Genomic DNA, 16,111 nt, shown 5'->3' with positions numbered 1-16,111 from the left:
GCCCAGTCACTCGTGACCACAGATATTGTATAGTAAACACACTGCAGTCCAAACATCACTTCACCAGCGGACAGAGCGAGTTCTCAGTTCATCACTACGGTGCGTCTCACACAGAGCTCCTGAACTAGACAACCCTGCATTTCCATAGGGACTTTGTAATTCTTATTTTTCAATATCATAAAAAAAAAAAAAAAACTGATACTAGCCTAAAGTAAAGATAACAAACTACAATAGTACAGACACAAATGAAAGAGACCTACCTGAAAAACTTAAAGCATTAGAAACAAGAAATACTGCATGAATTCACTCGTCTGAGTGCGTGCACTTAATCGCTCTGTATTGTAAGTATGGTGACACAAAATAAAACGTGCCGTTTTTAAGCGGGATTAAAAAGGAGAACTATAATGTATGGCGGAATAGCACTTGAGAGTACTTCGACTCGGCACAGTAAAAATTCACGCCTGAAAAATCCTCTCCCCCTATTGACGGAAATGAGAGGGGGAGATTTGGGGGAGGATTTTTCAGTGGTGACTTTTTACTGCGCCAAGTCGAAGTACTCTCAGAAGTGCTATTCCGCCATATATTATAGTTCTCCTTTTTAATCCATTTAGAAAAGCAGCACGTTTTATTTTGTATCACCATACTTGGTCGTTCAACTATTCGTGTAACTGTATTTAAATAGGGGAAACGTGGAGGTGTTTGGTCGCTTCTAACTTGATCTCTGTTTGGTACCACAGTGAATGAACTGGGCTTAGTGGGCTTAGCTAAATGCTATCAGATCGTCACCGCGCGTCAGAGCGATTAAGTGCACGCACTGAGACGAGAGAGGTATGTATCAACTCGTTTTAGTTAAAGGGATAGTTCACTTTGAAATTAAATTTTGTACACATTGATGGCCTAAGACACAAAACGAGCGGTTTGTGTGAGACAACGAACAGTATTTATATCGTTTTTACCTCTTGTACACCACTATGTCCGACTGATCCGAGCGCGCGCGTGCGTTTCCTGTGGTGTACCAGAAGTAAAAACGATATAAATACTGTTCGTTTTCTCACACAAACCGCTCGTTTCGTGTCTTAGGCCATCAGTGTGTACTTACGATGGGGGATTGTTTAATTTGGACTTCTCTGTGTATGCTCTTTGAGGTGGTGACCGTAGACCTGCATTATGTGAGGCACAGACAAGAACGGTTTGACCTAAAATGATCAAAATTGAAACTACTGGGGAAACAAATACTCCTACATCTCGGATGCCCATGAGGTAAGCTAAAACATATCAAAATTTAATTTCAAAATGAACTATCCCTTTAAGGGAATAACAGTTTAATATGAAAAAGCGGTAAAGTATCCTTTAAGACATAAATTACTGTGTTTACTTGCAAATACATGGTTATTTTGATACATAGGTATGTGTATTTAATTTCACTGCTAATTGCACTTCAACGGTTTAAAAATCTCCTGTTTTTAAACTGCAATAATTAAAAATCATATCTACCAGTATATTGCCCACCAAAAAATTATCTGAAAAGTGAAGGGAACACATTATAAATCTTATCAGCGTTGTTCATTTTTTACAATTAGCATGTTTGGTTCCATTAAAATGATCCCTGGTGTGACTGCACTGTTAGAGCGGTTCATTTGATTAAGTATGAACGCTGCCATCTTCTGAACCCTGGTGCAAACCAAACAAGCGGACGGAGACAGCTGAAAAGATGGGACTTGGCCCACTTCCAAACACGCTCTTGCGAGGTTCGAATTAAATATTAAGGTAAAACGGACCAAAAGACATGTAACCAAATCAAAAATAGGATGTGATGTCACAAGATTGTCACAAATTCTTATGCTTATTTTAACCTGCCATAGTCGCAAGGTTGCCATCACAGTTCGGGACAGGCATCAGAACCGCGTCTCCTCGCAGCAGATCTTTGTTAGTGTGTGTGAGATGGAGGGATTCCTGTTGCTGTTTTGACTCCTTTACAAGCTCTTCAAGATTTTCCAGATCAAAATATCATCACACATTTAGCCCAGCACACAGCATTGTTTTGGATGTTTGGCAAGTTCCGCCTTCAGGTTTGGTATCTTTAGGTTAAGTGTTAAAAAAGGCAATGCTAAGCGGACCAGGACTACATGTTTGTTTTTTGTCTGGACCAAATGAACCGAACTTGTGAACACACCCTTTGATAAAGCAATGTTTGGTTGGTAGACCATAAATGATTTGCTGAAAAGCAGGTAAGACAGAAGTATGCTTACTTTAAAACACACAACATACTAGGTTTAGAATTTAAAAAAAAGTCACTTTTCGCAGTCACAAATTCCCAGCAAGAATAAAAATAAAATCTCCAAGCAATCAGTACATTTTTCCTTCCTCACAAGCGCACTTGGGCATAAACGCCGTTTTCCGATCAAGCTAGTTCTTATTCCAGAAAAATTGGTTTCATTACACAATAGGCGTAGTGAAAGAGGACAACGGGGAGGAGCTGCTCTCTGCTTCCTGAGTGAGCTTTGATCTCTCTGATGGTCCATGCGTGTTGTGATGGTGATGATAGCATTCAACAGCAAGATGCGACCAGCTCTCTGCATTACAATGAGAACTGAAACTCAAACATCTGCAACAAACTGTCATGGTGTGTTCAGAATAAAAGTCCCGCAGTTATTTATATCAATAGGAGATTTGGATTTTCCTAAAAGGTGAAAAAAAAAAAAAAAACTACTAACAAATATAAGCTCTTATACCAAGGCGCTCTGAGCGCTCTTGTTTCTGATTGGTCAGTGTAGTAAAGATATTTGATTGTTGTACAAGCCAAACAAATTTAAATATTGTTCACAGCTTCACACACTATCATATAAACAATCAGCAGCGATTCAAATGATTCAAGGTAGTACATGCGGAGTTTGAGAGTTTTTTTTAGTTTGTTTAAATTGATCATAAGAGTCATTTGCTTGTGAATTGGACCTTACTGGAACACATTACCTCTAATATAGCATATTTTAAAAAAATATCAAGGTAACAATTTCAAAAACTTACAACAGTAAAACTGTGGTAAGATTCTAAAAGAAGAAAATTACACACAAATGTTCTGAAAGCTTCTTGCACTAAAATGTGGTTTTACTTTTGAGAGGGACACAATTTCGAATACTTACAAAAAGTATTCTGGATGGCAATAGCATATGAATATGGTAATCATTCAGTACTATGGTATATCAAATTACTATGGTACTGCCATATATGATAGACCACTGTACCACAATCGTAAGGGGGAAAAAAACTCAAAAACAGAATCCTTGCTTTAAACTTCCAGATGCTCTGGGTGGAAAAGCATGTCATCTGAACCGTGGAAACTTTCACAGATATCTGGGAAACCAGGAAGTGACCTCACATGCAACAAAGAGCTGCATTATCAGAAGCAAAATGGAAAACATGTGGTGTTGCTGTCAGCTTTAACCCCCAGCAGGGAGGGTGGAAGAGAATGGCAGACATTTTCAGATCGTCCTGCTCCATTTGTCCACCCCCACCCCCCTCTAAACAGTAGGCCCAGAACAGGGGGCTCGCCTGATGGCTTCGACACAAGTGCCGGAGGGTTGAAAACACAGTCCTTCTTTATCTGATCCAGCCTGCAACAGCTGCATCACTGCCCTGGTGAGATCAGCACGGCACTGCCAGGGTTAATGAAACAAGCGTGCGAGAGAGAAATCATGGAGAGACGAGCGGAGAAAAAGAGGATGATAGAGACAACCATCCTTGAATTAGCAAACATGAATGCGTTTTGCTCCGGATGCGTTCGCCATCAGATAATGGAGGAGGAGGTAGGCAGAAGACATGCTCACGCCTGACGCTGCCGTAGTAAACAATCCCCCCACAGCTTGGGCTCTTTGTCCAAACACCTCCGGATCAACCCCACCCCCTCTTTTGTGATTCATTCTGACAACGCGACAGCACGCAGCCTAATAACGGCGTGCAGATGAATGTGCAATAGAAACACAGCCGTGGCTGTGATGAAAGAGAGAAGAAGATCAAGCTCTACCTTGGTTTATTCCGTGCGGCTCCAGCTCCTAAAATCCAAGCAGACTTTGGGATGCTTCCGAGAGCTTTCCACAGACAAATGAGCATTCACTCCAGGGTCTTACCCAGCATGCTCTGGTCCACACAAAGAGAGGGGAGGTGTGACCAATCACATTGGTGGCTGAGCTTGCACTGTTTTTTTTTTTTTTTTTTGTGGGAGGGGGGGGCTTACAACACTTGCTCACTCCCAGGAATGCTCACTGACACACTAGTGGGTGGACCTTACAGAAAAGGTTGTTATGACAACGCATCCCTGTTGTACCTAGTGCCTGTTCTTCCACAAGCCATATTTTCTCTCTTTCCGAGAAGTTTCAGCTCCCATAGATTTTTCCCACTATGCCACATTCTGCTAATTAATAATTTAAGGAATAAGGCTCAACACACGTTCCAATGTGAAAGAAATTCACTTTTTTGATGCTCAGCGGACTTGTAATATATATATAACAAGTTTCTTTTTTTTAATCTCCAGAACATCGTCCGTATAAGACTCTCTCTCTCTCGAGTTACATAGTAAGATTACTTTTTAAGTAACTACTAAAGTAATGCATTACTTTTAAAATTTACAACTAAATATCCAAGTTACTTTTTCAAATAAGTAACGCAAGTTACTTTGTTTTCCCATTTATTTGACCGACAGCTCTCTTGCCCCAATATTCTAAATATCCCAAAATCGTAAGTGTGGAGTCTTCCTACAACTTAACAAGTAGGAAATATACATACATTGTTATCAGTTTGCACTGCATAAGTTATGATTTATATATAGATTAATCCTTATTATTACACGGCTCTGTGAAATACTTGCTTCTGATTGGTCAATCGCGCATTCCAGCGGTACGTTATTTCCAGATAACACCCGCTCATATGGATACGAGTTATCTTGACCGGTACTACTTCTATGCTTAACGCTGGCGCCATCTTGTGGCTTAAGCAACTGTGGGTTACAATGGAAGACTTCAAGGCAGCTAGGTTTCCTTTATAACGCTTTTAATAAAGATCTTTTTCTTACACAAACGCATCGATTCGAATCAGAAGGCTCTATTAACCCATCGGAGTCGTGTGGAGCACGTTATTTGACGGACAGCTGCATTTTTTTATGGACTTCAAACACAGCTACAACAACTGCTTGGATTAATGTTAGCCTGGACTTTTTAAGTATAACTCCGATTGTATTTGTCTGAAAGAAGAATGTCATATACACCTACGATAACTTGAGGGTGAGTAAATCATAGGCTTGGTTTCATTTTTGGGTGAACTAACCCTTTCAGCATTCATTTTCAACATTTAGCAAGGGCATATGCCAAATCTTCAGCAATAGATAAAGGCTTAAAGCAGGTTGGAACTGTTTTCTTTCGCGGAAGCTTTGCGTAAGAGCTAATAAAATATTTAATCTCGAGACAATATTTTGTGTCTAATAATTATTTATTTGAGACTAGTAGCCGTGTAATAAGCGGGATAATGTACACCCAGCCGGTTTTTATCGCAGAATAAACCCCTTTAGAGTGATGCAAGACCCCTCCACTTCGCGTCAGGGTCCTGATCACTCTGTCGGGGTTTATTCTGCGATAACAACCGGCTGGGTGTACATTATCCCTTACTTAAAAGGAACTGAAGTTATTTAGTCAAGAGCAGAGCATATTTAGTGAGCAATTACTTTAGTTCTTTAAATTGCCGTTATAAGTGGTTACTGTCACTTTAAAAGATCTTCCTCTGTCGCGAATGTGAGATGCTCAGTTACAAAAGTCGCAGTTACAAAACTTACAAAAGGCGTGACTGTCCCCCACCTCCTCTTCGGAAAATTTTTATTTGCTGTCCTATTGATCACGGTATTTGCATTAGGATTTGTTTTTTTTTGGCAGGAGTGCCTTCCGTCTTACGTCCATCATCCGTCTCTGTTTTGTTTTGTTTTTTCCCCGCGTTGTCACTCGTCATCTGACCTCACACACTAACCTCGCGATAACGGCAACTGTAGGCTATACTGCAGTTATCACCAGGCTAGTTACAGAGCTCAGATTGGAAATGTTTTTGTTTTTTTCCTCCGGAATTATTATTTTTTAATAACGCAGGTTAAAATACGGGATATTTACAGGAAAATACTAATACGGGAGGACGGCGGGAAAGTATGGTAAAATACGGGATACTTGACAGGTATGCTTTAGATTTCTTTTTTATTGGTGGAGTAAGTGGCTACCCGAGGCTTATTATTTCACTTTTGGTGTGAAAGGATCTTTACATTTGCTCAAAAATAAAAGTAATGTAATGTAAAGCATTTTTCTTTAAAAGTAACTAAGTAACGCAATTAGTTACTCTTTAAGGGAGTAACGCAATATTGTAATGCATTACTTTTCAAAGTAACTTTCCCCAACACTGTTTATTACAAGGCTTGATTAATTTAACATACTTTTTGCAGGTCTCCGGCAAATTCTATCAAGAGTTTTCGATACATACAAAACTCAGCTGTGTGTTTTGACTTGTACTGAACAACTTCAGATTTAAGTCAACATTTATGTGATCAAAAGTCAAATCTACGTTGACAAGTCGCTGATGACGTCATTACACCTGAACCTCGAGCTGAGACTCGAACGTGGGTTGCCTTCTGCACAACGATCTCCTAACGGCGTTATTGCTCATAACACATGGCTCAACAGTGTGACCATTTCACTCGCATTTGCGACTAAAAATAGACGTGTATGAATTGACAACTGTATTTTGGAGCATGTGTGCAAATAAAAAGTTTAATAATAAGATTTCGTAAAGCCACGTTATGTAATTTTTCGCCCCTAGATGTCGCTTATTCAAAACAAAAGTGTAGCTTGATGACACCTTGATTTTAATGAGCCTTTATTATGCCGCAGACGGCCGCTTCTGCTTCTACCACTCCTGTATGTGGGGTAACGCAGCGCTGTTTAATCATATTAGATTTGAGGGTGTTGAAAGTTATGTTATAATGCTACTCTGTGCGTTTGCTCAGCAGTTACTATAAGATACTTTTTGCACACTGCAGTAAGCTAGATCGATATTAGGCATGGTAAAACATACTCGCGGTGAAGGGTTAGGGAAATATTTGGGATAATGCAAGTATACAAATCAAGTAATATAAACACTGTTCTACTGGTTTTTGGAAATTTTAATCCAAAAATCTTACATTTTGTATCTTTAATTGTAAGATTATAAAAAGTCTTCATTACCTTAACTAGCATAACAAGCATCTTAACTATCATTTTAAGGCATCTTATATTTTGGGGGTTAAAAAACCTAAAATACTGATACTGCCTAATGTGATTATTACACTTCAAAAGGCTATGATTTCATTAAATAAATGTGAGCGCTTCACGTTTTCAAAATCCTGAACATGGCGCTGTTGTGCGTTCCACCGGTGCGTCATGCAGCAGCGCTTCAGACTGCTTGAGATCAGTTCACAATCAATAAATAACACATTTATGCCAAAAAATTGCTTCTGAACTAATGTTGATCAATTATGACAATGTTTATTTTACAGTGTTTATATAGTAATATGTTGTATAGAGCTGTAAGAATGCATATTTTATCTGAATTTGAATGAGCATTCTTTTTATGCATTTTTCATTATTTTGTATTGTGGTCTTTAACATGCGCCTTGCATTACAAATAAAATGTATTATTATTATTACAAATGCATTGTGGGAAAGGAGATTACTATTTTTTGCCATTTATAAAATCACAGAGCTGCACAAGAGTCAAATGATATCATGCATCACAAGTGACCCAAATCCAACGTCACTTCCATCTCAAGGAAAATGAAGAGTGTGTATGGTTCATGGTAGCTGTTAATATGGAGAGGGATTGTGAGAGGAGGAGCTGGACGGAGAGGGGGGATGGGGTTATCGAGGGAGAGGGGGAGGGGTGTACTCTTAAAGGACACACGGGCAATCACAAAAGGCTTAGGCTTTATTCAGAAACACAGAGGATCTGCTGTCTCATGCAGTCGGCCCCTGAAATTAATTCAGGTTCCCAGGGCTGACTGACAGATCACCCATAAAAGAACCCATTAATCACACTGTGAATCAATACTCCATGATAAAATATTGTAAAGTCCCATTTACTTATATATATTTGGGCACCAAATCACCATATTGCAGTTATCTGGATTTTACTGTTGACGATTTGACATGATCCTGCTCTCAGGAGAAGGCTTATTTCACGTAAACAAGATTAGACTGTCTTTTTAAAGGTGAAAGTCTGTCCCAGCCTTTGCTTCCTTCTTACAATAATCAACCCATTGAACCAGGGAAGTGAATAATTAAGAATACAAATGTAAATATGCTTATTATATACATAATTATAATGCTGTGTCTATAATAATAGACAGACTAATGCCAATTTTAGATTTATTTTGTGAGACTAATACTCATAATAGTTTTTTTGGAGTGTTACACATGTGCCAAATACATTCTTGGCCCTTAAGAAGCTTTCTCTGCTTTAGGTGTACAATTAAATAAACTGCTATTTAAAATAGGCTATTCTTGACACTGAAATAAGTGTAAGGCCTGTACAAATAAAATAAATCGTGAAAAAAGTAATAATTGGCAATCGGGTAACAAACATTTAGACATTTTATTGATCTATTATAACTTATGTAATTTTGCCTGCTTGGCAGTTTTCTTTTTTAAATGATTTGATGTAATTACGTTGCTGTCTTGATGCCATCTTGTTTTTAATAAAAGCTTTAAAAAAAAAAAAAAAAACACTTAAATGTTTATTTGTCATTCCAGTCTGGAATCATGATTTAAAAGTTAACCTTTCCATAAAACCTGAGCCAAAGAAAGTAGGCTAATTCACAACTGTTGTCATAAGAACAACTTTAAGTGGAATCTGATGCATCCTGCCGGATTTCATAAATTATAGAAACAAATTAGACCGTTTAGTCCTATATATCAATAGATAAATGTCCATGCCGACAACAACTTCCCCCATAATAAGTACTAAACAAATAAAAGTTACAAATTGCACAGTTGCATTAACAGCACACAGGCTCTACACAGACATGAAAAGCACATCACAGGTGGTATTCAGTGTCAGGATATGTGACAGGAGTGACCAGATGCCACAGCAACAAATCATCTTATAACTTCTGTTGGTGGGGTGGGACTACATGAGACAGTTTTATTACAGAAAATCATTAATTGACCAAATTGAAATCAATAAAATATTCTGAAAAAAAGTAGTGAGACACTGAAATGAAAATTCTTGGTAAGCAGAAAATTATTTCAAGTTTTAAAGATTATTTTTCATATAATTTTCATTAGATTAGAATTAAACCTTACCTGTCAAAAACCTACTTTATGTATTTGTACAAATAAAGATAAAGTGTGTGTCTTTAGTGCTGGAACTAGTACTGAAATTTAAAACGAAAAAAATAGGGCAATATCAGCATTTCCCGCTACACTTTAAATAATGATATCATCAATAAGATATGACAACATGTTTTTACATTCCTTATAAACTCATGAAAATAAAAAAAAGATTTATAATTTATACAAGATTTAATATCAGTTTAATGTAATTAGGGCTGAAACGATTCAACGAGTAACTCGACTTAACCGAATTAAAAAAATCCTCGAGGCAAAATCATCTGCCTAGACGCTTTTAACTATTGCAGAAAGACATTTTTTTGTGTAAGGACTCGGAGTATGCGCGGATTGCGGTTATATCCGCGGTTCAGGTGGGTAAACATCCCTAAAATTGCAGTGGATGAGAGAAATCATAATGTGTTGATTTGAATAAAGACGCAGAACTCATTTCACGGTAAAACCCAATGAATGCGTGTCGTTCTTTAACTTTCAGTTTCAGCTCATGTCGAGGTCAAAGACCGCAATGCGAGAGAGAGCGGCATCAGCACTGCTAATATCATTTAGTCTTGCTATTTTTTAAATGTGTGTTGAGCTTCAGGATGCGACACTGAACATTTAAGTTTCATTTGCGGCAGTTCACGTGTCAGCTGAGGAGATACGAGCAACTCCAAACACAGGAACGCGATGGAGTTTGCAGCTTTGCATATGGATCACCGTCATTGTGATGTGTGTGAAATCTTTAATGAGACTTTACGTAATAATATCTTCGAAATACACCATTAAATGTTAAAAAGCACCAATGCTAGGCGCAACAAACATCAGAACCTGTAACGTGCGCGCGTGTGTGTTTGTGATGAGCAGCGCTCGGTGCTTTCAAAACTGCGTGCTTTCATTGATTTGTGTAATTTAAATATCACACTTTAATCATATTTATAGCTACTAACTTAATAAAACAAAATGTGTTAAAATGATGAATGATTAGCTCAAAATGTAGATTTGTAGCCTGTGTGTGATGTAGCCTACTTTATTTGAATTAAATACAAACTTATCTCTTGCGTTTGCTCACGCTCCAGCGGTTACTCCTCCATGTGATGTATAGGTTGTTTAGGTTAAGAAATGTAATTTCGCCAAATAATTTTTTTTTAAAGCAAACTACTTCAGTGTAGCTAATATGTGACGATAACGTTGCGCTTAAAACTGAGGATTGAAGTTGTGACGATCGGGTGCAGGTGGATGGTTTATTTAGCTGATTCGGTGATGTTAGAGCTGATCCGCGCATCTCTTGTTCTTATTTCAAGTTGCCCTGTCCAATATTTTGTGCTTCTTACAAAAGCCACAAAGCCTCCAGAAGACAGTAAAGGCTTATGTCGTGCCTGAGCTGAAACATGAAAGTTAAGTTGCACAACATAAATACAATGTTTAGGCATTATTGTTATTTATATAACTAGTATTTTAGTTTATTGGTTGCAGGTTTAGTTTTAGATTGAACTATGTTTACCTTTTTAAAGTAATTTAAAATATATTTTTAAATAATATAGTATGGTAATTGTATGCAATAAAATTGTTTAGTTTAACAGTTATTAATGTATGCAATTTTAGCAATAAAACTTAATTTTTCTAAAAAGAAAACGAATTAGATGTTAATTTTAATGTACCCGTCTTATTTCTCTTATTTAGTATTGCTCTTTTTTTTTTTTTTTTTACTTATTTTTTATTTTTATTTTGAATGTTCTTCAGATCTCCTTTTACAACAATTACTTGCACACAGAAACAATATCCTTTACAGGGGATCATAACATTCACGCATCCTTGCATGTGTGATCAATTATACAGAAGAATTTGTCCAAAGGTACAAGGAGAAGAAGAAATAAGAAAATATTTAACAACATTTAAAGTAACAATTTGAACAAAACAAACATCAACTTATAACAAAACATGGGTTGTATTCAAGTTCCCCTGACAAATATACTCGGCTAATTCTAATGGTCTTCCATCACCGTCATTAATGGTGCCCATCTTTCAATAAAAATTTCCCTCTGTAATCTCAATGAATATGTAATTTTTTCCATAGTGTAAATATTTCTCAAAATCGTTAGCCATTCAGCTTGGTTTGGTGGTTCGTTTTTAAGCCACTTTATTGTAATTGCTTTCTTTGCTGCTATCAGTAATATCTGTAATAAATACATCTTTTTCCTACTGTGTATCACAACTGGTTTAATCCCTAGGATTGCTATCAGAGGGTCTCTTATCAGATCAACACTCAATACTTTATTAATATATGTAAAAATGGTTTTCCAAAAGTTATCCAACAAAGGGCATTGCCAAAAAATATGTGAGTGAGTAGCCATTGTCTCTCCGCACCCCCTCCAACACTGACTTGATTGATTCGGATTCATTTTAGCCAGGACTTGTGGTGTTCTGAAAAATCTGTTATTTATTTTCCATTGAAATTCCTTCCACAAATTGGCATTCGTGACTTTATGAGCCTGAGTACATACCTCCAACCAAACTTCTTCACTTATTTCGAGCCGTAGCTCCCTAGTCCACTTGTCTTTCACATAGAGTGAATTATCTCTCGTCATTGAAGCAAGGATTTTATAAACATTGGTTATTGGTTTCCTAATATGTTCACCACCCTGAATTTTTAATAAATACCGTTCTAAAAGGGAGGGCTCTATTAGTCTATTCCAGTTTGGGTGTTTCAGTATGAAACTCCTTAATTGTAGGTACCTGAAAAAGTCCGTTCTTAGTAGTTTAAACTCTATTCTCAGTTGTTCAAATGATTTGAAGTTGTTATTACTAAATAATTGGTGTACATAGTGAAGGTTCAAAAGTTTCCAGTTTTTGAATCCTGTATCAAATCTCAATGGAAGGAAATCTCGAATATAGGTAATTGAACTCAAAACAGAGAAATCGCCTGTTAGCTTAAACATTTGTTGTATTTCCTTCCAAGCTACGCATGTTATGTTCGACCATTCTCCCAACAGTTCTCTGGTGGATTTAAGCCCATTAAAGGGAATCACTGACAAAGGCATATCCGGACTGTAACTTTTTTCTATATTGAGCCATCTTGTACTTGTGTCATCTGATAGCCACACTATCATTGCACGTAATTGTGACGCTAACCAGTAATACTTCAAGTTGGGTACGCCTAGACCCCCTTTAGTTTTTGCCAGTTGTAAGACTTTATATCTAACTCTGGGTCTCCTACCCTGCCATATAAATCTTGAGATGAGACGATCTAAAAGACTAAAAGTAGATTTAGGCAGAGAGATTGGTAGGGTTTGAAAAAGAAAGAGGAGCCTTGGGAGAACATTCATCCTAATAGCTTCCACCCTGCCTATTAAGGTAAGGGGAAGTGTATTCCAGTGGTTTAAATCGTACTTAATTTTATCTATTAATTTAATATAGTTACTTTGATATAAACTAAGGTCAGGGGGTATATTTATTCCCAAATATCTAATTCCCTCCCTTGGCCATTTAAATGAGAAAGCAGATTTCATTTGTGGGGTAACTAAATTGTTCATGGGGAGTGCTTCTGTCTTAGTCACATTTATTTTGTATCCTGAGTAAAATCCAAAGGTCTCAGTACATATCATTAAATTTGGAACGGACTTTATGGGATCTGAGATATACACAATTACATCGTCTGCGTATAGCGACAACCGGTGTTCCTCTCTATTCACTTCTATACCACTAATATCTGTGCTGTCTCTTATTAGCTGTGCAAGGGGCTCTATACTAAGGGCAAAAAGAAGAGGCGAAAGAGGGTCCCCCTGTCTACAACCCCTCCCCAACAGAAATTTTTGTGAGAAACACCCATTTACCCTTACTGACGCTTTTGGAGATGAGCATAACAGTTGGGTCCATTTAACAAAGCCAGGACCCAGACCGTATTTCCTCAAAACACTAAAAAGGAAAGGCCAGGAGACACGGTCGAATGCCTTTTCTGCGTCCAAAGCCAATGCCATACATGGCACCGGCTTTGACTTGGCATAAGACATAACATTCAGTAGCCGACGAATATTATCTGACAGCTGGCGACCAGCAATAAAGCCTGTCTGGTCTGGGTGTACTAAAGTCGTAATAACTGTTTTAAGTCTTTTTGCCAGTATGGAGGTCAATATTTTGCAGTCCGAATTTTGAAGCGCAATGGGCCTATATGAGCTGCACTCTGTAGGGTCCTTTCCCTCCTTGTGAATTACCGATATTATTGTCTCTTTCCAATTTGGTGGGAATTCCCCCCTTTCAAATGCATAAGCATATGCTTTCTCTAAAATGGGGCTTATATCGTCTACAAAGGCTTTATAGAATTCATTACAGTATCCATCCGAGCCCGGACTTTTGCCGTTTTTTAACCCCTTGATTGTTTCCACAATTTCCTCTCTCATAATGGGTCGATCTATCGCTTGTGAATCTTCTTCTGATAGTTTTGGCAGGTTTATGCTTTCTAAGTAGGCCTCAATTTTTTCAAATTCTGTACATGTGTCCGTATTTGAGTACAGTTTCTTATAAAAAGTGGCAAAAGCTCCCGATATCTCACCTGGCTTATACAGAAAGGGCTTATCTGGGTCATTATTTTTTATTTTCTGTACAACTGTCAGGCTCATCTGTTTTTTTAGTTGGAATGCTAATAATTTGCTTGCTCTACTCCCATGCTCATAATAGCGCTGTTTTAAAAATCTTAAATTTCTCTCAATATTATTTGTGAGCAAGTCTCCCAAGGCCCTCCTGGCCTCCTTAAGCTGAGTTAGATCATTTGTAGATAGTTGACTTTTATGTCTGTGTTCTAACTGTTTAATTTGTTCTTCAAGTTCTTTACGTTTGGCTTCTCTAAGTCTTGCCTTAGCTGATGCAAATGAAATTATCTTTCCCCTCAAAACTACCTTAGCCGCCTCCCACAAGGTCACTGGTGACATCTCACTCGTGTCATTAAAGTGAAGGTATTGGTCCAATTCCGCCTTTATATGATCTTTAAATGCATTATCGTTTAGAAGTGAGACATTTAGGCGCCATAGCCTTGGACTATAACCCCTACCCAAATCCCAAATCAAACTAACTGGGGCATGGTCACTTAAGGTTATATTATGTATTTTACAATCAAGGACTCTGTAAGATTCATTTTTAGCAACAAAGAAATAATCAATCCTGGAATATGAGGAGTGTGGGTTTGAATAGAACGTGTAATCCCGATCTCTTGGGTGTATATGTCTCCATGCATCGATCAGACCCAGGTCTTCCACCATCTGCTTTAGAATCCTACTGGTCGCTGAAAGTGTAGCAAATGATGGTGGATTTTTATCCATCCTATTTGACAAGATGCAATTAAAATCACCTCCAATCAAAATGATTCCTTTAGCTTTTTCTATAATCATTTCACTTATTTTCTTAAAAAATTTAGGATTGCTTTCATTTGGAGCATAGATGTTCAGCATAGAGACATTCACACCACAGATGGACCCATTTATCAAAATAAATCTCCCTTCTTTATCCGTAATTTCTGAGTGTAAACAAAACTGCAGTGAACTGTGCAACAATATTGCCACTCCACGCCTTCTCCCTGAACCATGAGATGAAAAATACACTTGGCTGGCCCATGACCTTTTAAGTTTCATATGTTCAGAGTCTGATAGGTGGCTTTCTTGTATAAAGGCTATAGTACAGTTAAGATGTTTAAGCTCATTGAGGATTTTTTTCCTTTTTATGGGGTTATGTAAGCCCTTAACATTGTAGCTAATTACTCTTATGCTATCCATTAACGCTTACGTATGCAAACCATTTATCACACATTGCAGTTCTTTTATGTTCTTGGGGCCCACTATTATACACATCCCATGTTGTAAAATAAAACATTAACACGAACAATGTAACTATATACATAATAACATTTTGCATCCAGACTTCCAATTTGTTCACCCATAAACATATGGGTCTTCCTTGCAGTAACATTAACAAAACCATATAAAGCAGTTGAGTTGGCCGTGAAAAAAAAAGTTTTACAAGGAAGTGAAGGATTATCCAAAGCCTCCATAAAGGAGACTGGGCCTTGACTGCAAATTCGTTATTGCAGTCCCGCAGTAAATCTGTGTCCCCTCCAACCATCACAGATGTCCTGCGTTTGTGTCTCCCACTCTCATCGCCAGAAGAAAGAAAGAAAAAGTAAAAAATAAAATAAAAGTAAATGTACCTTTATCCGCCACTGAAGAGGATTTGGTGCCATTGCCTTTACACCCATAAAGTCATCCCACAAGTTAGAAACGAATGAAAAATGCCTCCCTAATATAGTCGCACAACAAGTCATTATTACAGGAGAGCAGAAAGGGAAACGAGCAGAATCATCCCAGGTCATTAATGAACTGATAGACTGCATTGGGTGTGTTGAAAGTGTGTGTGCGTCCTCCGTGGGTCACAAGCAGCTTGGCTGGAAAAAGCATCCTATGTTTGTCCACTCCCTTCTCCCTCAACTTCTGCCGCACTTCATAGAAGCCTCGCTGTTGTTTATATACTTCAGCCGATAGATCCGGGTGGAACCTGATGCTGTTATTCTTGTAGATCAACTGACCCTTTGCTCTTGATGCTCTCCATACGCGCTCCTTGTCGCGATAGTTTAGAAACTTCACAATGAAGGTTCGCGGGGAGGAAGTGGGGGTGCTCGTCGATCCGGTAATGCGGTGAGCTCTCTCCAATATCACCGGCGGCTGTATACTTAGATTTTCGGTAAACCA

General features: G+C 38.0%; 1 protein-coding gene across 4 annotated transcripts in view; it reads right to left on the bottom strand.

Annotated features, from left to right (window-relative positions):
• stox2b (storkhead box 2b) overlaps positions 1–16,111 on the bottom strand; it is a 107,231-nt gene that overhangs the window by 23,698 nt on the left and 67,422 nt on the right. Inside the window, exon 1 of one of the 4 annotated variants that reach the window (XM_067457080.1) lies at positions 4,022–4,172. The exons of the other annotated variants lie outside the window; for them this stretch is intronic. The gene's annotated coding sequence lies outside the window, so the exon portion shown is untranslated. Of the gene's footprint in view, positions 1–4,021; positions 4,173–16,111 lie in introns of those variants that run through there. 4 annotated transcript variants of the gene reach the window in all.

The sequence above is a fragment of the Pseudorasbora parva genome, chromosome 11 (assembly GCF_024679245.1).
Source record: "Pseudorasbora parva isolate DD20220531a chromosome 11, ASM2467924v1, whole genome shotgun sequence".
NCBI classification, from domain to species: domain Eukaryota; kingdom Metazoa; phylum Chordata; class Actinopteri; order Cypriniformes; family Gobionidae; genus Pseudorasbora; species Pseudorasbora parva.
This window is presented reverse-complemented; position numbering and strand designations above follow the sequence as displayed.